The sequence below is a fragment of the Heterocephalus glaber genome, unplaced genomic scaffold (genome assembly GCF_053883595.1).
Source record: "Heterocephalus glaber isolate CG9 unplaced genomic scaffold, H.glaber_assembly_v1.0 deba00001606, whole genome shotgun sequence".
NCBI lineage: Eukaryota > Metazoa > Chordata > Mammalia > Rodentia > Bathyergidae > Heterocephalus > Heterocephalus glaber.
The window spans coordinates 27,794,670-27,821,355 of NW_028258377.1; the positions used below are offsets into that span (position 1 = coordinate 27,794,670).

The 26,686-nt window shown below is 35.4% G+C and overlaps 2 long non-coding RNA genes across 6 annotated transcripts in view; one reads left to right on the forward strand and one right to left on the reverse strand.

The window, feature by feature from the left end:
• The window catches only part of LOC147822974 (uncharacterized), a 206,723-nt gene extending 180,820 nt beyond the window's left edge, over positions 1-25,903 (reverse strand). Inside the window, exons 1-3 of one of the 2 annotated variants that reach the window (XR_015444803.1) lie at positions 25,766-25,903; positions 25,235-25,387; positions 22,357-23,174 (exon numbers count right to left, since the gene is read on the reverse strand). This is a non-coding gene — a long non-coding RNA (uncharacterized LOC147822974). Of the gene's footprint in view, positions 1-22,356; positions 23,175-25,234; positions 25,388-25,765 lie in introns of those variants that run through there. The other variant, XR_015444802.1, reaches the window with a different exon arrangement.
• The window catches only part of LOC110344818 (uncharacterized), a 190,081-nt gene continuing 189,209 nt past the window's right edge, over positions 25,815-26,686 (forward strand). For 2 of the 4 annotated variants that reach the window (XR_015444804.1, XR_002387667.2), the window contains exon 1: positions 25,827-25,962. This is a non-coding gene — a long non-coding RNA (uncharacterized LOC110344818). Of the gene's footprint in view, positions 25,963-26,686 lie in introns of all 4 variants that reach the window. The other 2 variants (XR_015444805.1, XR_015444806.1) reach the window with 2 other exon arrangements.

Sequence of the window (26,686 nt, forward strand, 5' to 3'; positions counted from 1 at the left end):
CCATATATACTTTTAGGGGGATGCGTGTAGAAGGGATAATCATGAAGGGTTAAAATATATATATTTTTATATATATATATATATATATATATATACACACACACACATAAATATATACACACATATATACACTATATATGCTGCTTAAAAAGGCATAATAAATGTAATACTTTAATGTTAGTTGTGTGAATGATGCCAATGACTTTGACACTAACATCAAACACTAATAAATGTTAGTACTATGGGACAAAACTTTTTAAATAGAGCCTTTCTTAAGCCTTTTTTAATGTGACCTGCAGCTCAACATTCAGTCTCTCACTGCAGGCAGTGGATCCGCACCACTGGAGGGGAACAGTGATACACTAATTATTAAGGGCACTGAGGCAAGTTACAAGGGTCTCTCACTTGTATGTTATGTATGCAGTGAAAAATGAGTTGCCTGACCCGGTTTCTGGAGGAGTCCCCTCTCAGTACCAATATGCAGCTTCAGACAATGGCAATAGGGTGTGGTAGAAAGAACACCAGACTAAAAGTCAGAGCTCCTTTGCTCTCACCTTGGCTCTCTTCCTAACTCACTATGTGACCTGGAATAAAGCTTACTGCTGTTCTAGTCATGACAATCTGCTGAGGTTCAAGGTAACAGTTGTCACCTTGTGCTCCCCTGTGCTTCCTGGGACCATTTTTTATTCGGAACTAGACTAGGGCCTATTTATGACTGTTCTTTCCTTTTATCAACTTCCCTAACCTTCATAATGGACTACTAGACACTGTAGTTTCAGAATAGAAAGTTCAACCCTAGTTCACCAACCACACCCACCCAGTGCACGCACATATACTATACGTGCATAGGCATGTGTAGCAGGAGATTAAGGGGTGGTATAAAGGCTGAGCAAGTGGGTGTGACCTGTCAATCACAGAGATCCAGGAGACATGCACCCAAGCCCTGCACCTGGAATCTGTCAGAAACTGCTACTTTTAATTCTTTTCCTGAGAAGTCAACCAGGTTTTTGATAAGACGGCCTAGGCATGGCATCTGCCTGAGGACTGGGGGATAGCAAAGATGGCTGCCATTAGACTCTTGACCACTGTGTTCTCTTTCACCGTGGTCTGCTCTCACCTTGCAGAGCCCTTCTTTTTCTACTTTCAGTTGGCCCACACTCACTCTCTAGAGCATGTTTCCTTTCCTACCTTTAGTAAATTTAATACTTTCCTATGTTTTGTTCTTGTTTTGTCCAATCTTTGTTCAGAACAAGAAGAACCTAGAAAGACTCTCTAGGAGTCCTCAGCACTCCAGACCCCAGTAACACACATGTACACATCCTCACACAAACAAACACACATCCAACAACTCATCTTTTGAGGGTCACCTACCATTTTCACTGACTATATCTGAGCAGGATGAGTTTTGGATACAACATGAAGAGTGCTATGCTAACATAAAAGAGTCATTGTAAAGCCAGAGAAGAGACAGGATCGGTCCTAAAAGCAATCCCCTTTACTTTTATGAAAATATAAACTTCTCTTTGCAGTTACTTTTTCCCCAGTTTAATCCTTTTTCCCTTCTCTCCAGTGCAATCTTTTTTCCATTCCCTATAGATCTACACAGTGACTCAAGTTTAATCTCCACCTACAGATGAAACTGACTTACTAAAATATTACTGAACTTCATTTCTAAGATCCTGTTCCTTGATTCTTTTGACCTGTATAAAATAGCATGATTCTATTTCCTCACAAGACTGTAAGTTCTGTGAGAGCAGGTTTATCAGCGCTTTTATTTATTGCTGAAACTGCAGATCCTGGCATACTATCACATATAAAATTAATCAATTAATCAAATAAATAATGTATAAGTGAATGAAGAAGTGATTCAATGACTGAATCATTTTTCTAATGAAATTTATATAGGAAGCATATCTGGAGTTTACCACTTATATTTAGTATAGGTTCCCAATCATCTTTTATAATGCTATCTACTATGAAATTCTGCATTGCTTATTACTTTATTGTCTTATGCACATGTGTGGGAAAAATATTCTGAATTATTGAAAACAACTTGTTGGGTACAACTAGTGTTTCATTTTAGATACAATCAAGTGTAATATAAAGGAGAGATTTGATTTATTTTATGTTGCACCCAGTGAGAAAGAACCAACCAGAGACCGATATTAAATCCACACAGGAGTTTATTACCGGCTGGGACCTGAGTGGAGCATCGGACTCGAGCCCCGACTGGGAGGAGACAAACATGTTTTATACACCTTTGAAGCCAGCAGTCCCTAGGCCCCCGTATGGGATAGAACTAGCAAAGCAAGCAAAAGGTACAGAAGCGGAACGTCCTGCTGTTAGAACATTTGTAAGACAATAGTTGATTAATTATCATTTCTAAAGAGACTTTCTAAGGGGAGGAGGTTTTTAAGCTTCCTCCTTCTGAGTTCATCTAAAGGGCAGGCAGGTGGGTCAAGCAGCAATATGGAGTCTGTCTTGCTAACTAGGGTCCTTCATTTTAGAGCAGATGTTTTGCTTTACTTGGAAATAAAATGGAAGGAAGGAGTAAACAATAAATAGGTCCCACGTGGCTAGGGACCTTGCAGGTAGCTAAAAGCCATCTACAGAATAACCTGTTGGTAAGCAAATCTAAAAACTTAAAAGGAATGTAATAGGCAGTATTTTATTCAAGATAGTCTGAGAGTTGGTATAATCCTTCCCGTTTTGCGGATAAGGAAACTAAAAATCAGAGAAGCTAGATACCTCGTCAGTGATCATATTTGTAATCTTAGATTCTGATCCCAATTCAAAAAGAGTCAAGTATGCAGGGCTTTAAAATGTATGGTAAGTGGTAAGAGGCCATAAAAGAAGGTAATAAGATATTAATGAATGGAAAGCCAGGATTGTCTGAGAATTTTTCAGAGATCCAAGATCCCAGGGATCTTTGATTTCACTCCCTCTCAATCTGGGATCTTACCTCTGGAGTCTAGCCTAACAAAACTCAGCTCCTGAAAATACCCCTTCAAGTTCTACAGCATCTTTCCACATATCCTCTAGGTCATTGGTACTTTGTATCTAGGGACTAATACATGCCTCTGAATAACTGCAGTTATTTATCTATCCTCCCTAAATCTTATTTGGAAGAATTTTTATGAAGTACAGTTGGTTGGAGTATTCATTTTAACAATATAGTAGATATATTTTCTTTTTGCAACTTTAAAATTTGAAGATTCTTGCCAGCAATTAATAAGACTGCTAGGAGATTATGAGACAGCTGGTCCACAGACCACACTTAGAAACAAATAACAGATAAGAAACAAATGAGCACAAAGTGCCTAAATAAAATATACAGCAGTAAATGGGTAGCTCCTGCCTAAACTATGGGCAGTTTGTGCTCAGCAAATATTCATTAGATATAGGCAGCCAGGTGGGCGTGGCAGGATAGGTAGGTAGATGAATAGATGGATGGGTGGATGGATGGATGGATAAAATGGAAAGATAGATAAACTACTGGATAAAAAAATTGCTTCCTTGTCCTTTGTAGCTATTCCAACTGGTTAATTTTGCTACTGTTTCCAAAAGGTTTTCCTCAGATGAGGTGAAATTCATAGAACACACAATAGGTGGATATTTACTCTTTCAAATTAACTTGTATTACTGCAATTGTTACACATTGGGTAGAACTAATGTCACTTTTATTTTTATTTTTGAGGGCTGATAGGTTAATATATATATATCCAACTTATTTTGCTTGATCAGTGCTTTAGTTTATAGACAACATATTTTGTTTCTGTTATTTACAAACCACTATGGCATTATAGTTGTTGCCCTTTGTAGATAAGAGTACCTAAAAAATAATTTACTATGTAAGGTTACTAATTATGAGGCTAACACATTAAAGGAATTTACCTTGTAATGCATGATGAGAGACTCCAAGTGAAATAAAGCATGAAATATGATTATTGTGGCTGAGAATTTAAGGCTATTAAACACTCATTTATTTTAGGATGAGTAGTTAATTTGGCGTGATATGTTAACTTTGGAAAGGGAACTGCCACAAAGCAAAGCTCTTTCTACCATCTCTTCTGGACCAGCAGAAATTTCACTTCAGGTGCTCGCAGTCTGTGCCCAGCTCCTTAGTTGCCTGACCTCCCTCCCACCCCTTCACTTCTGTCCTAGAACTCCAAATTTTAATGCCCTTGACCTCTCTTTTTCGCTAGATTCATCCATTTAAGAAGCAGTATATTATAGGAGTTCAGTGCATGGGCTCTGGAAAAAAGAATGTCTGGCTTTAAATCTTGCCTTTTCCATTTTTTACTATTAAACCTCTCAGAGCCTCAGTTTCCTCATCTCTAAAATGAAAATAATGATAATAATTAACTCACATGATTAGTGTAAGGATGAAATGATCTAGTAGTTCCCTAAACATTTAGAACTTAACAGTAAGTTTTCTATAAACATTGTCATAATTTTTTCATCATGAAATCAATTTAATAACATTATAGAAATCATGAAAAAAAAATAAAGGAAGACACTTATAATCAACACCTTGATCCACAACCAGTATTTTTCATTTTAACACACTAACTTTTTGAAAGTGGAAGTTTGCCTTCTTGATCTTTGCTTTGAATAAATCATAAACCTGACAAGAGGCCTTTTACTCATTTCTCCAATAGAAAAAAATGTATGCTTTGAATTACAAAGGTAAAAAATTTACTTCTCAATTTGAGATTCTTTGTACAGCTAAATGGTAGTTATTAAGAGTAAAGTATGTTGCCTAGGAAAAGTATCTTATTAAGCCAGTAGCGAATCCATGAGTCTGGATTCATTTATTAGATTAATTCCACATTCTATAAAGGTTCATCCATTTCACAGAACGCTTTGGAAGAATTTCTTATATTCATGACAGTCATGTGCTTGGGCTTTGAGGTTAGCCTCACCTCGACTCAAACTCAGAATCTAGACCTGTGATTCTGGGTAAGTGACCGAACTCCTCAGATGGCTCGTGTGGAAGGATGAGGTTAATAACACCACACAATGTGAGGATTATAAGAAAGATAAGAAAAGATGCTTGTTTTACCTACCAAGGTGAATAGTGGTGAACTTTCCCTAAGAGAATGGCAGTGTAACAAAATGGGACTTCCTAGAAAGAAGAAAACTTGAGGCAGAGACATTCCTCAGGGACTCTGCTCATTCACTTTGCTCTTTCTCTCCCCATGTGTCCCAGGCCTACTGCAATGAAGAGAGTGATTGAGTTGATGCTAAAGAACATAGAGTGCTTTATAGACATTCCCTAAATCAGAACTACTAAATGATGGAAACTTACAGGCAAAAGGGTAGTAATATGGAAAAACTGGGGTTTTCATATGCAGCACAATCTCTCATGTGGACTGTGTCATTACCAGCTGTATCTCCATCAGAGCCTCTGGGGGCTATCCTGAGCAGCTCAGGCTGCCATAGCAAAATGCTACAGACTGACAACAGAAATTTTTCTCCCACAGTTTTAGAGGCTGCAATGCCAAGATCAGGTGCCCATTGATTTGATTTCTGCAGAGGGAGGCCTGGTTGCTGGCTTGCAGATGGCTACCTTCTTGTGTCCCTACTTACGTAGTGGTGGGGACAAGAGGGAGCAGGCTCTGAGCCTACAGTCTCTTCTGATATGTCTTTTAATCCCATCATGACAGCTTGACCTCTAGGCCTCACTTAACTTTAATTATCTTCTCATAGGTCCAATCTCTAAATATATTCACATGGCAGGGATAAGGCTTCAACATACAAATCCTGGAAGACCCAATTTAATCCATAGTAGGGCCTCAATTAAGCAATACTGGGTTGCATTACATCTCTTCTTTCCAGTGAAAGTTGTATTGTGACCGAATTAAGCAGTACTTATCCTCAGCATCCTAGGCATGTGGATAAGTGTATGTCCTCTTCCTACACACCTGTAAACTACCAGAGTCACTGCTGAAGACCATTTTCCCCTTTCAAGGATGTTTGAGGCAATGGCTGGGACTAGGAAATACTGTTGACAATGGAAGGGAGGTTAGTGGTGCTGGCTTCTTGCTCTAACAACCAAGAAAACTCCCAAATGTTACTTTCAAAAGTCTGAAGCCATACTGCCAGTTTTTTGTTAAGTTTGCCTGTGAATAAACTGTAATAGCCCAGGATGTTACAGTTTATTAAGAGGCACATTTCACATTCAGATTTCCAATCATGATTTCTTTCAAGAGTTTGCAATGTCAGCTTCCTGCCTGTCTTGATGACTCGTCTTCTTCAACCTTACTCCTTGCTAATGTATGGTACCAGATGGCCTCCTGAAGAGAAGTGATAAAGGGGTACGAGCTCCTTGCTGAGAAACACATTAGCACACTTTCTAAAATATGTTCTTTAAACATTGATCTATAATATGTTGCTATCATTTAATAAATATTAGGCTAGCTTAGATTCTGTCTACATGCCACAGAAACATATGCTTCCATGTTTCTTTAAGCAAGATAAAATAGGTACGTTAGTAATTTTTTCAAAGTTTTTTTTTAACTTTCAAAACAAACTTGTGCTTCAAGGAATTTAAATGGCATAATTATAAAGTGGGCATTAAGAGTTCATTCCCCTCAAAAATATTAATTAGGCTCTTCTTAATCTTTATTGCAGATTTTATTATGAACTTGTTTTTCCTCTAAGTGCCTCTTCTGATTATGCATAAATAGGATACAATTACATATGGGTGGAAGGTTATTTGAGGAATTATGTGAGTAAAATGCACAATAGGCTTGGGTAGTCTCAAAAAATAATTCAGATTGGGATTAAAATAAGCAATTTCTCTTTTTAGTATCTGTCTTATCTATAGCACTGTGCAGTATATCATAGAATAGGAAGAAAATAATAGGCATTATAATCGCTGGTTGAAATGAAATTTGGCTTATTTACATATTTCCTTAATAGGTGAGTTCACTCTTAGTTCTACTATTGTTATTGCTGCCTCTCTGCTTTATAATTTCTTCTCTCAGCTCCTCACTTCAAACTTCAAAATGGATACTTATTAATCCCAAATTTTATTTTTAATAGAGTTATAAAAGAAGCAATATTTAAGGAAGGGTTGAGAATATGGTTGGTTTAATATTTGTCTATGCCACAAGTATTTTTGTATTCTCAGAAAATGCACAATGGGAAGATTTTAAAAAACAAAACAAAAAAACCCATAATTTTAAGAACAGTCTACAAATAGATTTCTTTTCCTCATTTTAACAGGCTGTTACAGCAAGAGAACTCCAGCTTGAAACTCTGTGTATGCTTCTGAGTGTGTGTGATAAACAGCTAATTACTTGTCGGTTACCATAGCAATGTTTATAGAAAGACTGAAAAGCCCACATATCCCTGCTGCCCAGTTTGAGGGAGGAAAACTCACACAATTTCTTCTTTTCAATTCCTAGCGGAGTTTCTGGCAGCAATTTTTGGATGCTCTTTGCTTGGCAAGTTCTTATATAACCAATTTAGCTTCTTTACTTTGAGCAGAGAATGTTGATTTGAGTGAGAGGTGCAGAGAATTAGCTTGCAAGAAACCTTGGGATGCTGAAACAATAGATTAATGGCTGGGTTCTGAAGAATTCTCTTAATGACAGTTCAAATTGCACTAGTCCAGCATGGAGCCATCTTCAAAGAGCTTTGGCCAGCCCCATGAATACTCCAAACAAATTTCTATTGATTGCCAAGAAAACACAGTATTTTATTATTTCAACAATTATTTTGAGCACCTGCCACAGGCCAGCTCATTCAAGCTTCAGGGGTGCCATGGTGAGCATGCTTCAAGGTAGACGGGAGGAATGTGAGAGAGATGCAAGCAAAGCTCAAATCATGAAAGACCTTAAGCAAATTCTGGGAAGATGACTATAACTGTATCTTCCATTCCACGTACTCTTCCAAAATGTGACCACCCTAGGTTTCTCCTACCAAATTGTGGAGTCCATGCCCTCCCCCCCCCGAACCTGGGTGAATATTCTGATTTCTGAACTTAGATAACAAAACATCATGTACTTATGTTTTACTCCCAGAGGACATTAGATTTTTAGACTCTGCCATCTTATAGTCAGGGATTCCTAAACTAACCCTTACAAAAAGAAAACTGGAAAAAGTCACATATAGGTAGCTTACCTAATCACTGGCTGATGTCCGGATAATAGCTAATACTAGTCATCAGATATATAAGTAAATTTTCCCCTAGTTGATACCACCTTCTACAGATTGAGTGATTGCAGTTTTTAAATTTTCCCAGATGAGACGTTCATCACTGTAGAACAGAGACAAGCTGACTTCACTATTTCTGGGCTAAAATCCTAACATGGAATGGACTGACTATTCACTAGTGGTAATTAGAAAACTTACAGAGTTTATTTCTCTTTTCTGAGCTACTCAAGGGTTTTAAGCCATAACCAATTGATGTATTAGAAAGATCATTCTATCTCTGACATGCGAGAAACATTAATCAAGATAAACGCTACAAGTGGAAAGAATAGTTGAAGGGATATTGTACAGATTCAAACAAGATAAGTATGTCCTACACTAGAGTGATAGTAGAAGATATGAAGAAAGTACTTCAAGAATTACTGAGGAACTGGAATCCACCGTTCTTGGTGCTACACTAGATAAAGTGAGTGGAGGTCAGAAATAAGAAACAGATTGTGTTATGGTTTCTATCTGAATTACAAGGTAGCTGTTGGTGCTTTTAACTTTGACAAGAAACATTAGATAATGAATCACACATTTAAGATGAGGAATGTACTGGAGAGTCAGGTAGTAGGAGATGATACAATAATTCCTGGGTACTCTATAGCTCCCTCAAACTCAGCAGCAGCTGCTGAATATGTCCAGAAAGGACATATTTATGACGATTTCAGATATTGTCTTCTGTTCTCTTAAATCGAATAACATAAAGTGAGATATCCATTCTCCAAATCTGTGCAGATGAGTTGGAGGTGATTAACTGGCCAACTCATGTGAAAAACCTGTGTAGGTTCCAAGGCCCTGTACTAAGCACTTGGGAGCCGTAAGGGTAAATCAGACAAAATCAGACAGAATTCCAAATCTAGTTCTATATCTAGAAGTCTAGTAAGGAAATAAAATTTTGATGATAATAAATATAAGAAATGAAAAAAGTCATTTCAGTAAGGTAACATTTAGGTAAAAATAAAGAAAATCAGTGATTAAGTTGGAAGGTAGAGTCTTTGTACCTGTTTTACCTAGTTTAAATACCTTGTCTTACATTCATTAACTTGGAAAAGTTTTAAATATCTCTTTCCATGTTTTCCCTGGAGACAACAATAATGGTACCTGCCTTCCAGGTTGGTTGAAACTATTGAAATGTACATCATGCATATAAAGTACATATGTCTGAATGGAACATAGTATTTAGTGAAAGGTCAACCACAATATTATTATCATTTTAATTACTAAAGAGTAGTGTTAATAGAAAAGAATGAGATTGCACGGGTAACCAAAACGTTTCTCCTTTTTGGAAAGGACAGTCTCAATAGTTTTGTGAGCACTTTTCTAGCTAGTTCTGCTTCTACTGAAGATTATAGAAATTTGGAAAGAATCTCACTCACACATGAACAATTGTGGTGGAAGCTGAGTAAACTAGAAAATTACAACTTTTGTTATTGTTACATCCCAAAGAGGTGAGCTGTCACAAGAACCAGTAGCCCAAAATTCAGGGAGGAATCCTATAACCACAAAGAGGAGTGGAACATGACTATATTATCTGTGACTGGATACAAGAAAAATACAGGACACCATATGATGAGGGAGAAAGGTAACAATTAATTTTGCAATAAGACCCTGCCACGCCATGATGCCACGTGAGTAGAAGCACACTCACTACACCATCACCACATTGTGCCACACAAGGAGGAGGTGGAGTCCACCTGCCCAACTAGCCACAAGGGTCAAACTATAAACTCCTAGCTGGCTCTGCACTTTGGTTGCCCTGAGCACAGGATGGCAGTGGCAACCAAATGATGACCAGACAGACCTGATTGAGGACAAAACCAACACCCTGGAGGAAAGTTTCACTCTGAGACCGAAATGTTAGAGAGACTGGGTGACATGGGAGACAGACACAGAACGGGTGATGGCTAGACATAGATACCTTGAGATTCCCTCAGGCCAAGGACACAGGGCCTGCATTCTGTGCTGGGAGGCCAGTTTCAGTGGGTGTAATCTTCAGAGAAATCTGGATCGGAAGGTGATGGTATTGAGTCCTGTGGTCTCCTTGAACTCTTGCACTGCTCCCTATATCCAGTGGAGACCAGTGGTCTGATTTATCATAGGTCAATGTCCAGTTTACCTTAGTGCTTATAACGGATCTTTATGCTTTGGTTAAGGATGGCACAGGATTGGTTCTTACGGTTTGTCAGTACCAGTATATAACTCTATTGTTGTTGCTGACTATATTATTGTACTATAGTCAAAGTAACATAGCAGTTGCTGTCAATTGGTTTTCTCTTTATGCTAATATCTGGATTGTTTTGGTGTCGTAAACAATACTGCAGCCCATTTTTGAAGAACTGGGTATGAACCAAATAAGCTGCAACCTCCTCTCCCAATAAACAGAGGTACCTAGATCCTGGAATAGAAGCAAAGGCCAATAGTTAGCCACATCCAGAAGATATCTCTGAAAAGGAGACATTAAAGAGATTTCCATAATAGCAACAAAGCTACCAAACTAAATTAACCAGAAAACCTCAACACAGAAAACCAATAGACAAATAAAATAGAAATATGAGAAGATAAAGCAATAAAACACCTCCAAAACCTCCCAACTTTCCCAAAACAGATCCACGGGACATGGAGGGCAAGGGAATCAAAGGCCATACAAAAGAAATATTTGAAAGAATATCAGTGGAGGTAATAAAACACATCAATCATGTGCTTGGCCAAGTCAAGGAAGATATAATTAAATAGATAATGATCCTAATGAAACAAATTATCAGTGAGTCTACAGAAGACACTCATAAAGATCTAGTAGAGCTAAAGAAAGGAATGAAAAACATGAATACTCAGCATAGGAAAAGAATTTGAGTGTGTAGTAAGTTCCAAACAGAAGTTCAGGAGATTAACAGTATGACTGAAAGTGTAGGCAATAGAAGCAAACAATGTGGTGCCGGATCTATAAGACAGGTGTGTGGTTGTTGACCAATTAATCAGAGATACCTTAAAAACAATTTAAAAAATGAAAACCTGATCCAATGGGCTCTAGATGACATAAAGAAGATTAATTTAAGAAGAACCTGGGCTGGTGATTTAGCTCAGTGGTTCCGCCACCTGTCTCACAAGCACAAGGTCCCGAGGTCAATCCCCAGTACCAAAAAAAAAAAGAATAATTGGAATTAGTGAAAAATCAGAAGACAGCACAAAGGGCATAAAAAGTTGTTTACAAGATATGATAGCAGAAAATTTTCCAAACATGGAAAAAGAATCAACATACAGATAAGTGAGACATATAGAACCACAGACAGCCATGATAAGGAAAAAAGAAAACATTCCGCATTATATTATAATGAAAATACCAAAAACTCCACTCAAGCACAAAATCTTTAAAGCTGTTAGGGAAAAATGATGAATCATATATAAAGGTAAACCCATCAGAATTACAGCAGACTTTGCAACACAAAGCTTAGAGGCAAGAACAGTTTAAAATGAAGTGCTCAAGTGCTAAAAGTAAACAACTTGCAACCCAAACTTATATATCCTGCAAAATTATCTTTCAAAATTCATGGAGAAATAAGGTATTTCTATGATAGAGACCACGTAAAAAAATTCATGACCACCAAACGAACACTCCAGAAAATTCTCAAAGATCCTATAAGGAGATGATGAAGCTAAAAATACCAAAAGATCCATTAGTATGAATGTACCAGGTACAGCAAGCTGTAAATTAAAAGGGAAAAAAGGAAAACAGAAGCATGAAAATAATACATTAGCAGGAAAATTTAATACCTATCAGTTATAACTATCAATGTAAATGGTGTCAATTTTCCAATCAAGAGACAAAAATTAGCAGAATGGATCAAAAAACAAAATCTAATGACATTCTATATATAAGAAACTCATTTACTCCCCCAAAATATTTGTAGAGTAAAAATCAAAGGATGGAAAACAATATTCCATGCAACAGGAACCCAAAACCAAACAGGATTAGCTATCCTATATCACAAAAAATGGACTTTAAGACAAAACTGATCAAAAGAGGCAAATAAGAATATTACATATTGGTTAATGGAACTACTACACAAGAAGAGATAATTACAAACATACATGCACCAAACTATGGTGCACTCAAGTTTATTAAAAAAACACTACTGGACATAAAAGATCACATAAAGATCAATGCAATTATTGTGGGAAACCTCAATATCCTACTATCAAAAATAGATCAACTACACACACAAAAAAAAGAAATATCTAAGTTGAAAAAGCCTTCAAACAAATGGATTTAACAGATATATGCAGAATGTTCTACCCAACAACAACACAATATACATTATTTTCAGCAACACATGGAACTTTCTCCAAAATAGACCACATACTAGCTAATAAAATATGCTTAAATAAATGCAAAAATATCAAAATTTTACCTGGCACACTGTCAGACTACAGACCAATAAGGTTAGAAATCAATGGCAAAAGAAGCCACAGAAATTATGCAAACATATGGGAATTAAACAACCCACTTTTGAATAGTCAATGGGTCATAGAAATTATGGTAGAAATAAGATAGTTCCTAGAACTAAATGCTAATGCCAATACAACAAACCAGAACTTAAACACAGTGAACGCAGTCCTAACAGAGAAGATTAAAGATATGACAGTCCAAATCAGAAAAACAGACTGAGCCCAAATAAATAACCTAATGTTGCACCTCAAAGTCCTAGGAAAAATAAAGAACAATACAAATTCTGAGCTAGTACAAAAAAGGAAATTGTAAAGAACACAGCAGAAATAACTGAAATGGAGACTACAAAAACAATATAAAGAACCAATGAATTGAAGAGCTGGTTCTTTGAAAGAATAAAAGATAGAAAAACCCATAGCCAATCTTACAAAAAAAAGGAAAGAAAAGACATAAATCAATGCAATTAGAAATAAAAAAGGTGAAATCAAAATAGACATCACCAAAATCCACAAGTTTACTAAAAACTACTTCACAAACATGTATTCCAAAAAATTGGAGAATTCAGAAGAAAAGGAAAGATATGAATTACCAAAATGGAATGAAAAAAACTTAAAAATCCTGAATAATCAAATAACTGACAATGAAATTGAAATCATAATAAAAAACCTACCAATGAAGAAAAGCCCAGGACCTGATGACTCACTACCAAATTCTACAAGAACTTCATTAAATATCTAATGTCAATACTCCTCAAAATCTTTAATGAAATTAAAAGGGAGGGAGTACTACAAAAGACATTCTTGGAAGCTAGCATTATCCTTATTCCAAAATTAGACAAGGATCCAACTAGAAAACAAAATTATAGGTTAATCTCTGTAATGAACATAAATGCAAAAATGTTAACAAGATACTTGCAATCAGAATGCAACAAATTATCAAAAAGTTCATATATGATGACCATGTAGGCTTCATCCCAGAGATGCAAGGATGGTTCAGCATACACATATCAATAAATGTAATTCATCACACAAACAGAAACAAGGACAAAAATCATAGGATCATTTCAAAAGATACAGAAAAAGCCTTTGACAAAATCCAACATCCATTCCTGATAAAAAGCCTAAAGAAAATAGGCGTAGAAGGACCTTTTCTCAAACTGATAAAGTCCATTTATAACAAACATACTACCAACACCATATTAAATAGGGAAAAACTGAAAGCTTTCCTTATAAAATCAGGAACAAGACAAGGATATCCACTATCTCAACTCCTGTCAATATAGTCTTTGAAACATTAGCTAGAGCAACCAGGCAAAAGAAAGAAATAAAAATATGTATAGGAAAGGACAAAGTCAAAGTATCATTTTCAGATGACATGAACCTCTACTTACAAGATGCAAAAAACTCCACCAAAAGACTCCTAGAATTAATAAGCAAATGTAGCAGGATATAAAATAACCACTAAAGTAAATAGCATTCCTATACACTAATCATGAGCTCACTGGGAAATTAAGAAAACAATACCATTCACAATAACATCAAAAAAGTTAAATACTTAGGAATTAACCTAACTAAGGAAGTGAAAGACCTGTACAGTGAAAATGACATCACTGTGAAAAAAGAGATCAAGGAGCACATCAGAAAATGGAGAGATCCCCTATTCCTGAATAGGAGGAATTACTAGAATCAAAACGGCTGTACTTCCAAAACTGAAACATAGATTTAATGCAATCTCAATAAAAATATGAAAAGCATTTCTTAAAGACCCAGAGAAAACAATCCTAAAATTCATATGTAACCAGAAGAGGCCCAGAATACCAAAAGCAATTCTGGGCAACAAAAGTAAAGCAGGAAGAATCACATTCTCAGTTTTGCAGTCATATTACAAAGCTACTGTAATTAAAAATAGCATGGGGCCAGGGATTTAGCTCAGTGGTTCCACCACCTGCCTTGCAAGCACAAGTTCCTGAGTTCGATCCCTGGTTCCAAAAAAAGTAGTATGATACTGGCATAAAAATAGGCAGGTGGATCAATGGAACAGAATAGAGAAAGGAAAAACAACCTCAAGGCATATTCCACTATTTGATCTTTGGACAAAGGTGCCAAAAACATACATTGGAGGAATAATAGCCTTTTTAAAAAATGGTGCTGGGAAGTTGGATATCCACATGCAGAAGACTGAGTTTACATCCATATATCTTATCGTATACTAAACTAAAATAAAAATGGATCAAAGATCTAAATGTTAAAACAGAAATCTCTGGTCTACTGGAAGATGATCTTCTTGAAGATGCAGGCCTAAACAAGCACTTTCTGAGCAGAACCCCAATGGCACAAAAAATAATACTGAGAACCAACAAATGGGATATATCAAATAAATCAATATAATATATCAAATAAATATATATCAAATAATATATCAAATAAATATATCAAATAAATATATATCTATATATCAAATAATATATCAAATAAATGATATATCAAACAAAAATCTTCTGCACAGCAATGGAAACAACCAACAGAATTAAGAGACAACATACAGAATAGAAAAAATTCGTTGCCAGCTATTCCTTGGACAGTAGACTAGTATCTAGAGTACAAAAAGAAGTAAAAACAAAAAAATTAGAACTTCCAAAATAAAAGACCCAATCAAAAATAGGCAACTGAAACGAATAGAAATTTCTCAAAAGAAAAAGTACAAAAAGTACAGATGGCCAGTAAAGACATGAAGAAATGCTTAATATGGCTGGCCATTAGAGAAATGCAATGTAAAGCGATACTGAAATAACATCTTATTCTAGAAAGAATAACTGTCATTAAGAAATCAAATAATAACAAATGTTGGGGATTTGAGGAAAAAGGGGGAATGTAAACTAATACAACTACTATAGAAATCAGTGTAGCAATTTCTCTAAAATCTAAAAATAGAAATTCCATTTGACCCAGCTATTCCCCTTTTAGGTATCTTCCCTAAAGAGTTAAAGTCATCATATCATAAGGATATATACACACCAATGTTTATAGCAGCACAGTTTATAATAGCTAAATCTGGAAAAAGGCCTATTAGCCCATTGATGGAAGAAAAGAAATAAAATGTGGTATTTATTTATAGTGGAGTACTACTCTGCCATAAAGAACATAAGCTTGAGGCATCTGTAGATATGTGGATGCACCTTGAGACTGTAATATTACGTGAAACAAGTCAGACATACACACTTAAATATCACATGGTTTCTTTAACATGAGAAACTAAAAATATGTACATACACATAAAAATCAAAATAAAAGAAAAGTAGGAAGTAGAAATTTTTTTTTTCAAATGGTTGGGGGAACAAGAGACAGATGGAAGGGAAAGGAGGGAAGACAAAGAGTATAGAAAAAATAAGAATTCAAGAAAATAAAATAAAAATAGAGCTTTCTCAAGTGGGAAGGAAACCAAGTTAGAAGGAGCAGGGAAGGAGGAGAGGGGAAAGGATTAAAATAAAGAATTATTATGTGTTATGTACATGTACCAACTCCTCATGGTAATGTAATCATTGTGTACTGCAGATGTTTACTAATGAAAACATTTTAAAAATTGTCAGTGAATTGTTAAAATTCAAATGTGGATTAATGTGACAATGTAAACGCTGGGAGCCATCAACAAAAAGAGAATTGGACATACTTGAAAATTATTTTATGGAGTTTCATCAGTTATTTAAAAAAAAATTTCCAATCACATGACACAGAAAGCCTCTCTGACAGTTAGAAAAATAAGCCCTGACCTCCAAATCGGTTCTTTACTTAAGGATCTGAAAGAAGCAACCCACTTCACAACTCCTAAAGGATAAAGAGTCTACAGTATTGGGAATAAATGAGAAATAACATTCCACCCAAGAAGAAGGGACCAAAAAGGATTTCTGAATGCATGATCTCTAAGTAATGACACTATAGGTCTCCTGCCACTGGATGAAGAGTATAATGCTTTCATTCTGCAGATACAAAGTAGAGTTTGGCTACTGGCAATGAAGAAGTACAGGAGTGTTGAGAATCCTCATTCCTAAGGCCAAGGCACACGTGAGTTTTCCTGACTGAGGCAATAATAGGATCACAGAACACATCCTGACCTTATCCACCAGCCTAAAGCAGCAGAATCTGCCACAAGAGCATGCAGAGCTTCCTCTGGGCCACTGGCATCCACAGAAGGTAGGAACCTTAGAGGGGAACCAAAAAATTGAAAAATAAACCAAAAAGTCCGCTGGCAACCTTAACCTCAGCTTATGCTCAAAACACTATTGGTAATTAAAAACCTGTAGAATGTTGAAGAAATCTATGGTAAAAAACAAATCCAAAATGAATAAAACTCCTGAGAAGATTAATTCAATCCCCCACACTTAATGCATGAAAAGAAATGTATTTATTTCCAAATATAAATGTTATTCAGTATTCTTTATGTTACAGGAAATGTCTGGCATTCAATCAAAAACTACTGGTGGAAGGGTAGACTGCTGCAACCACTGTGGAAATCAGTATGGAGATTCCTCCAAGAACTAGGACTAGAGGTCCCATTTAACCAGCTATTCCCCTCCTGGGTATCTTCCCCAAAGAATTAAAAGAATCATACCACAGTGATATATGTGCACCCATGTTCATGGCAGCACAGTTTGTAATAGCTAAAGTTTGGAAACAGCCCAATTACCTATCAACTGGAGACTGGCTAAAGAAAATGTGTTTTTTTTTATAAAATGGAGTACTACTCAGGCATAAAAAAATAAAAAACTAGAGACATTTACAGCTAAATGGATGCTTATTGAGATCATACTCTTAAGTGAAATAAATAGGACACACATGTATAAATACCGAATAGTTTCTCTGGTGTGAGAAACTGAAAGTAAAAATAAAGACTAAAAGGTATAATAGGTAATGTGAAATAGGAAGAAAAGGGGCAAAGGGGAAGAGGAAATGGGAGGGGTAGGGGAAAGAAAAGAAGGGAATGGAATTAATATGAGAAAATGAAAAAAATGGAAACAAAGTCTTTGTAAATAAGGAGGGATAGAGGGGTTGAAGGAAGGGCAGGGAAATGGGGAAAAAAAAAAAGAACTAAGAGAGATTATGTAAAGGTGCAAATTTCCAATGATGAATGTCATTATATTGTATACCTAAAATGTACCAATAAAATTAATTAAAAATTTAAAAAAATAAAAGCAAAGAAAACCTCTATGGTACACACACACAAAATCCAAAACAAAATCCATGATCAGAAGACAAAAGAATGAGAATCAAAGATGACCCAATTATTGGAATTATTGGCAGTCTTTAAATATATACATGATTAACATGTTAAAGGATTAACAGAAATTGCAGGCATTTGCACAGAGAATTTTAGCAGAGATGGAAACTATAAGAAAGTTACAGGAAACCGTTAGAAATTAGAAGATGTCATAGACAAAATAATGGTTCCCCAAAATATCCATATCCTAGCTTCCAAAATCTGTACAGATTAACTTACATGACAAAAGAAACTTTGCAGATGTGATCTATTTAAAAATTTTAGATGAGATTATCCTGGATTTTTCAACTGGGACCAATGTAAACTAGAGGAATGGGAAAAGATTCCACACAAATGGAAAACAAATGTCAACAGGAGTACCTATACTTTTATCAGATAAAATAGCCATAAGTTAAGTTTAAGAAACCTACAAAGAGACAAAGAAGGCTACAGTATAGTGATTAATGGATCAGTTCAACAGTACAGTATTATAATTGTAAATATATAAGTGCCCAATACCAGAGTATCCAATTATATAAAGCAAATATTAGATTAAAGGAAATGATAGACTTCAACACAATAGTAAAGACTTCAACCCTCCATTTTCAACCAAGTAGAGAAAATTCAAAAAATCAACATAAATTATGCTATAGACCCAATGTATTTATTACACATTTACTGAACGTTTCCTCCATTAGCTGCAGAATACACATTCTTCTCATCAGCACATGTAGCATTTGCCAGAATAAACATGTCTTGCACAAAACAAGTTTTAACAAATTCAAAATAATCAAAATCATGTCATATTGTTTTCTCTGACCAAAATGGAAAAAAAGTAGAAATGAATAAAGAAACTTCAGAAATTGTAGAAATACATAGAATTTCATTCAATTTCATAATTAGTTGTATGATAGTATATGTTTTTACCTAGTAAAAAGGTTACATTTCTTGTTGCCTACACTAAGTTAACTGCTGAATGGTCTCGCATTATAAAGTCAAAGGACAAAACAATTAAATGAAGTAAGCATGTTCCCAGGCAAAACACTAGTTTCTTCTAACTTTGTAACGATTTAGAAAAACTTCCTATAGTCTGAATTTGCCCACAAATATTTATAAAGATTCTTGAGCAGCTTGAGTAGTCAACACACATACCCTTTAAAAGTTGCCAAAAAACAAATTCATTCAGTTGACACAGATCAAGAGTACACTGATAGGGCTGGAGATTTAGCTCAGTGGTTCTGCCATCTGTTGCACAAGGTCCTAAGTTCGATCCCCGGTACAAAAAAAAAAAAAAAAGAAAGAAGAAAGAAAGAGAGAAAGAAATAGAGAGAGAAAGAGAAAGAAAGAAAGAAAGGGAAAGAAAGAAAGAAAGAAAGAAAGAAAGAAAGAAAGAAAGAAAGAAAGAAAGAAAGAAGAAAGAAAGAAAGAAAAAGAAAGAGCACATTGATAAAGCTTAACTTAAGATTGGTCTTTTAAAAATGCTTTCCACTTGGCCCCTGGGACCACTATGTTGTCTGAAGAAGTCTTCATATTAGGTAAAGGAGAAATTTTGCCTTTAACAAAAAAGTGCTAGGACACAGTGATTTAAGAAAATAACACCCATCAATTTGGAGGAATGCAAAAGTGGAAGTAAGAAGTTTTAATTTAAATACTTTCAGTACTCAAAAATAATGCAATCATTGTACTGTATATAATGATTCATAGGTTGGTCATTCATCATAATTGACTCTACAGAATTTGTTTAAAAAACAGCAAAAAGATTCAATCTTGAATTAAGTCTGGGGGGATTTGGCCACTGTGCAAATGTATTGAGTTTTAGAACAATAATGAAATTCTACCTAGAATACAACTTTGAGCATATGGATGATGCAGGATGTTGTGATGGTTGTTAATATGCAGAAGATCAAAGCTACTTAGAAGGAGTGCCTACGATTTGCCAGTAAGATACAAGTGAAGATTATATATATATATATATATATATATATATATATATATCAGCAGAGCAGCTTTAGCTTAGCGGGAAGGTGGGAAGGTGGGTGTGGGTTGTGCAGAGTCAGTGAGACCTTGATAGAAAACTTTATAAACGTTTTCTCTTTAGTAAAGACTTGTCTTGCATCTTGCTATGATTAAAGGCAGTTGTTCCTAAAATTTCAATCACTTAAATACACCCACAAAACAAGAATATATAGTCTCCATTTCCCCTGGACTTTAACTTGCTCAAATATACCTCAGTGTTGTAGCAGCACTGTGTACCTGACACAGTGCTTTGTATCTTATCGAACCTTTTGTACTGATCTGAAGGAGATCTAAGAGTCCTTTCTCCTTTTGAGTTTGAATCACAGCCTTAATGTGGTCTTTCTTGCTTTATGTCCTTTTTCCTAATGTAAAAGTGTTTTAATGCTTCTTGTTTGTATTGGGTAGCATGGGGATAAGATTTTAACCAGTTATTCTTGAATTGCTTTTACAATAAACCAATTTTATAATCTTTAAATTAAAAAAAATAACATTTGTGAAATTTATTGGACCTACATGTCCTCTTACTAGTGGTGTGACCCCAAGAAAATTTCACTTCTCTCATCTAACTCTTCATGAATAAAATGATAATTAGGCTGCAATCATAGGATTTTTGTTACTAAAAGGAAGAGAGATATCTGTGCTTTTCAAAGTCCTTTGTGCAAGTGAAAATAATTACCAGCCTCAATAAAACTGATGAAAGCAGAGTAGCTCTAACAGCCCCCAGAACCTCACTCACTCTTATTCTTTCCCATCCCTACAGTGGTCCACGAAGAGGATTCACAGAGCCAATTTGAAAACACTTATCCAAGACCCTAAAATCTCAGGAAATGAAAGCAAAATTAGAGAAATCGGATTGTATCGAACTATGAAACTAAACAACGTGCTCATATGTGAAAAATGGGTCAATGAAAAAATTAAAAGGGAAATTTAAAAATTTCTTAAAACAAAAGAAAATGGAAACAACATAGAAAAATGTATGGGATATGGAAAAAGCAGTACTAAGTAGGAAGTACAAAGCGATAAGCACCTATACTCAAAAAAGAAAAATTTTAAATAAACAATCCAACATTGCAACTCAAGGAACTAGAAAGATTACCAAACCAAATCTATGATTAGTAGAAGAAAGAGATGATAAAAGTCTAAAATAAATGAGATGAAGACTAAAAATATATGAAAGATCTATGAGATAAACAACCTTCTGAAAAGATTTTAAAAATTGGTAAAACTTTAGGTGGTTTAAATAAGATTAAAAGAGAAAATCTCCCAAAAGTAAAATCAGAGCTACAAAGAAGACATTATAACTAATATCATATAAATAAAAAGGTTTATTAGGAAATATTCTGACAAACTATACCCCAACAAATTGGAAAGCCTAGGGAAACTGGAAAGCCACATATAACCTATCTAATTGGAATCATTAAAACATAGAAAATCAGAACAGACCAATAATGCATAACAAGAGTGAGAGACTAATAAGAAGTTTCCTAAAGAAGAAAAATCTAGGACTGAATGGCTTCATTGTTCAATTGTACCAAACAGTATAGAATGACCACTGATTCTTTTCAAACGCTTTCCAAAAAATTGAAAAAAATTGAATTCCAAACCCATTCTATAAGACAGCATTTCCCTGATACTGAAAGCAGACAAGGACACAATAGAAGTGCAGATCAGTATCCCTGATAAATCTAGATGCAAATATTCTCACAAAAATACTAATAAACCAAATTCAACAACACATAAAATAGATTGTGCATCATGCTCAAGTGGGATTTATGCCAGAGATACAAGGATGGTTCAATAAACACAAATCATTAAATGTAGTATATCATATCAACAGAAGTAAAGGCATCTTATCCTCTCAACAGATACACAAAAAGCATTTGATAGCATTCACCATGACTTCATGATAAAAATTCTGAACAAATTAGTATATAATCATACCTCAATATAATAAAGGCTAAGTAGGACAAAGAAAAGACATTATCTCAAATGGGAAAAAACTGAGTGTTTCCTGTAACATCTGGAAGATAAGGATGTCCATTTTCACCACTTTTATTCAGCAGAGCATGGGAGTCTGACAGAGCTATTAGGCAAAACAAAGAAATAAAAGGCATTTAAATTGGAAAGGAGGGAATAAAATTATCCCTTTTTGCAGATGTCATGATTTTATATGCAGAAAAACCTGAAGACTTCTTTACTAGAATCAGTAAATGCAATTAGTAACAAGATAAAAAATCAACACCCCAAAATCCATGGCATTTTTATACACCAATAATACATTTGCAGAGAAAGATGCCAAGAAAGCGATACTATTTATAATGACTGCAGAAACAAACAAAAAACCCAAGAATAAATTTAACCAAGAAAACAAATAACCTCTACAATGAAAATTACAAAACAAAGAAATTGAAGAACCAACAACAAAATCAAACTGAAAGACCTTCCTATGTTTATGAATTGGAGGTAAAATGTCAGTTGATTTTTAAGAAAAATTCCAAAAATATACATTAGAGAAAAGATGGCATTTTCCATAACGTGTGCTGGGAAAAATGGATATCCATACAAAGGACAATGAAACTATAACTTTATCTCTAGCCATATACAAAAATCAACTCAAAAGAATCAAAGACCTAAATGTAAGACCTGAAACTGTAAAACTACTAGGAGATAACATATGGAAAACACTTCAAGACAATGATATAGACAAACAATTGTTTGCATGATCTCAAAATTTCAGGCAATGAAAGAAAAAATTTAGATAAATTGGATCATATCAAACCATGAAGAGTAGAGAGACACCCAAAGAATGGAAGAAAATATTTGCTATTAATATCCATATATATTAAAAACTAAAAAAACGCAACAGGAAAAGAACAACTATTCTGATTTAAAGTGGGAAAATTATCTGAATACACGTTACATAAAAGAGATGTGCAAATAACCAACAAGTACACAAAAAATGTTCTACATCACTAACCATCAGAGAAATGCAAATCAAAACTACAATGAGGTGTCATTTCACCCCTGTAAGAATGGCTATTATCAAGAAAAAAATTATTGGTGAAGATGAGGAGAAAAAGAATTTGTGATTTGTAGGAACATAAATCAGTAGAGCCATTAATAAAGAACAATAATTAGAAGTTCTCCAAATACTATTACCGTATAATCCAGCTATTCCACTGCTAGGTGGGTATCAAACGAAATGAAATCAGCTTATCAAAAAGATATCTTCATTCCCATGCTTATTGCAGCACCACTGAAATTAGCCAAGACATTGAAATCAATCCATTGGCAGGCAGATAATGAACTAAAAATGTGTATATTCATAAATTCAACTACAAAAAGAATGAAACTTTGTTATATGTGGCAAAATGAATGGAACTTGGGTCATTATATTAACTGAAATAAGCCAGTTATAGAAAGACAAATATTGCATATTTTCATATGTAGAAGATGAAAATGTTAAACTCAAAGAAGAGAGTAGATTAGTGGTTACTAAAGGATAGGAAAGGTAGGGTAGACAGAGGATTGAAGGAAGTTGAATCACAGGTACAAAAATAGAGTTAGAGAGGAGGACACAATAGGGTGATTGTAATTTACAACATCAACATATATTTTATGAAGAACTAGCAGAGAGGACTTTGAAAATAATAAATGTTTAAGGAGATGGGAATGTTAGTATTCTTGATTTGATAAGTTACACATTTTACACATGTATTGAATTATCACGCTGTACTCCAGAAATATTCTGGATTGTGTCAATCAAAAAGATAAGTAGGCTTTAGAGAAAGGAATATAACCAGAAAATAAATGTGATATTATATAACAGTAAAAGGGTTAATGTACTAAACAATCACAACCATTCTAAATGTTCTAACAATAAAGGAACTTCAAAACATTAACACACAAACTAATAAAACTAAAAGATAAATGAACAAACCACAATTATAGTTAGAGTCTTCAATATTCCCTCCTCAGCAGTTGATAGAATAGACACAAATATTAACAAATGTATAGAAGATATGAACAGTGCTACCAAGACATTTCACCTAACTGGCAAATGTACAGTGTTCTACCCAAGAACAGTAGAATACAAATTCTTTTCAATTGCACATAGACCATATTTTGGACCATAAAATAAAGCTAAGTAAATTTTTAAAAGTTAAAATCAAGGCATGATCTTTGGCAATAACGGAACTGAATTACAAATATAAATATTGGTTTCCAATAAACAAGAACCACTTCTTCATTTAGAATTTATCACCTGGCAATAGCAGGAATACTTGTCCATAAAGATCAATTTCTTAATAATATTATACTTGACCTCAATTTTCGGAATTTCAGTGCTATACTCTATTTTGGAATTTAGTTTCAGTTCTCTTGATACATAAAAGGAAAATGATGATACTGAGATTGTCCGGGAACTGAATTTATCATGGTGCTAGAGCAGTCTGTAAAATTATGGTAGCATTTGGAGGAAAAGATAAAATATTTTTCCCTTAAAGTAGATCAACAACTTTTTTGCAAAAAAAAAAAAAGCCATCTTTGTTTAGTGCTAATTCACTAAACTGGGAGTCTATGCTTTAATCTGCCTGTACACTAGAGAATAAAACAGAAAATCTACATCCTGTATGATCACCTCTCTCCTGATGGAAATACAGGAAAGATACATTCCAGCCTCATGGGAGAGGGAAGGAATGGGATTCACAATATAATGTTGTGCCTGTACATTTGGTCACTTGAGTTTTTAAAAAATAAGATTAATATCTATGTATCTATAAAAAATAAGCACACTTTTTAAAGTACTTTTTTAGACACTGTGAAGCAGTTTGGATAACCTCGGTTTTTAGAAGACAGACATTTATAGTTGAAATTGTTAAGAGCTTGAGTTCTAGATTTAAATGGCCCTTTGTTTACATTCTCAGATCTGCCACTCCTTGGTCATATAACCCCATTTGTATACAATGATGGTCCTAGCAACATCTTCATGCAGCTTTGCTGTGTAAATTTCTGATAGGATACATGAGAAAACAATGTAATGCTTGGAATAGCAGAAGTGTATGTGGTCTGTCCCTGTGTTCTGTTACACCATTCTGCTTACATTGGCTTGTCTTTCTTTGCTTCTGCATGAATGTTATTCTGTTACTGCTCTAATAATCACTCTTATCAATCAGTAAGTTCTTTTTGAATATTTATATATGTACAGATTTTTGCTGAACGTTGGGAAAACAGCAGAGAACTCACTCCTTTATAATCTAGAAAGCTTTTATATTAAATAACCCACACAACTAGGAAAATTTTCAATAATGAGCTTACCTTCCTCTTTGTGCTATCTTACATGTTCTCAACAGAGTCCCCTTCTGCAATTGGGAATAATGAAATTCAAACATTCTTTCTGTAGAAAATAGGAGGTCTTGGATGACATCATGAAAGTATTCGATTAAAATGACGCGGGGAAGACGACAGGGTCTGAAAGTACAGATCAAGTTGTTAGACTCCTGAATCCCTAACCACACTCTGAAGAAACTATGAACAAACACAGTATAAAGTCACATTTCTTCCTAAAAGACTATTAGTTACCCAAATCTCCTGTTTCAAATTTACAGGTCAGCAGGCGCTTATTTCAGTCAAATGGGTCAGTCCATTCACAGACAAGACTTAAGAAAATATTACCTTTCTACTTAAAGATTCCAGGAATTGCACTTTCTGGGCCCAAAGCCTCCCTGCCTGCCCTCACACCTTTTCTACAGCTGCTGGGTCAGACTGAAGCCTGGGGCCGGCCTACACCTCTGCCTTCGAGTCTTATCTTCAGTTGCCTGGGCTGCCTTCGGCCGGAGGCCCGCCTACCTGCCCATGCGCCGTTCTTCAGCAGCCCGGCTGCCCGGCTGCCCGCCATCAGCAGGCCCACAGCAAGAGTGACGGCCATATCGGAGTGGCGAGCAGCAGAGAGAGAGCCTCTCCGAGGCTAATGGCTGAGAATTGAAGCCCACCGGGAGAGCGAAGATAGTCACTGCAATAAAAGACCCAGCAGACTACAGCGGTTGGTGAGTGGTTGAGAACCCAGACTCGCTGTAGGGGAGGGACGGCTCCAACCTGCCTCAGAAATGTGCAGAGTTCAAACCTGCGGGAGGCCAGAGAGCTCACTTCCGGCCTCGCTACCAGAAACCAGTCAGAAACCAGGCTGGCTCTCTGAGAATAAGTGACTCGGATCTGCGAGCTGCTGCCCACATTGTCTACCCAGAGATATGCCTAGAAGCGGATTTTATTTTCTTTCCTTCCTTTTTACTTTCTTTTTCTGTTTGTTTTCCTCCTCCTCTCTCCTTCTCCTCCTTCTCCTTCTCCTCTTTTTTGTCCTGTTTTCCCCATCTTGTTTCTTTTCTTGATTGGTCTTATTTCAATACTGTTGCAGTTTGTTCTTTTGTTCCTTCCTTCTCTCTTTCCTCTTGTCTTCACCAGTTTCCCGAAGCTTACAGGATCTTCCTGCGTCCTGTAACCCATTCCTTTTTTTTTTTTTTTTTTTTTGGTACCAGGAATCAAACTCGGGTCCTTGTGCTTGCTGGACAGGCAGTGGAAGCACTGAGCTAAATCCCTGGCCCTCTGTAACCCATTTCAACTTTTCCCTTTCATTCTATTTCTCTCTCCCACAACCCTCAACTCCTTCTAAGTCTTTTTCCCGTAAGGTAAATTCACTATACGGAAGGGCTTGTTTACTGCAAACATATTTCTGGCTGGTCCTAGATTTTGATATATAACCTCAAGTCCAGCTCA